This window comes from Triticum dicoccoides, chromosome 6B (assembly GCF_002162155.2).
Source record: "Triticum dicoccoides isolate Atlit2015 ecotype Zavitan chromosome 6B, WEW_v2.0, whole genome shotgun sequence".
Taxonomy (NCBI): domain Eukaryota; kingdom Viridiplantae; phylum Streptophyta; class Magnoliopsida; order Poales; family Poaceae; genus Triticum; species Triticum dicoccoides.
The window spans coordinates 392,007-392,906 of NC_041391.1; positions in this window are offsets into that span (position 1 = coordinate 392,007).

The window sequence follows — 900 nt, forward strand, 5'->3', positions numbered from 1 at the left end:
ATAAGGAGGCGTGTCGCACGTCTTGGAGCATGGGATGTCATTGGTACTGCATTTTACAAGACGGACCAGCACTCACATCCCCAGAGATCACTTTCTTTCTTCCCTCGAAGAAAAATTGATACGTGTGCGAAGAACCCGCCATGTATGTTAGTTCTAGTAGGGCGAGGTAGGGCAGGTCGACAGACCCTGTTGGGCCATGTGGTTTTGGGTTGACTGTCTGGCTGCTCGTGAATCCCACCCTCGTCTCGTATATTCACGTGAGCCAGAGAGACCTACGGATCGACATCGCGTGAACATGCGTATTGCCTGTATTTTTTTTTGCATGGTCCGTATTGCCTGTTCTTGTCACAGATCATACATTTTTTGCGAGATCATACTATGTATATATTTGTTGTACTAAAGTATTAATGCTCGTAGACAATTTTGAAATTTTTGCATCAATTATTTTATGCTTTACAGATCGGCCGATCTCAAAAGAAAAAAATCGTCCTACCCCACTACTCAGCGGCGCTAAGTTACTGATGTGCGGGGCCAAAAGGCTTACGAGGCTGGGAGATGGGCAACGTCCTAAGGTGGACGTGTGCAATGTTTCTCAGGCCTTTTTAGACAAGAGAACGATGGACGCATGCTTTTCTCCACGTGGTGCATGTAGTGCCGCTATTTGTTTCTCTCCGGGGACTTATATTTTGGTATTGAGAGACTTGGATTCCTACTAAGAGCATCTCTAGCAGACCCCTTAAACCGCGGAACTGAAAACACGGTTTTGAGTTTTGAAAAACACATTTTAAGGGTCAGTTTGAGCTGGGCCGAACAGACCCCTTAAACTCGGACCGTAAAACCGAATATTCGTGTATATTCTTTCCCACGTCTTCTTCCTCTCGCCCATGTTCATAGTCAGTT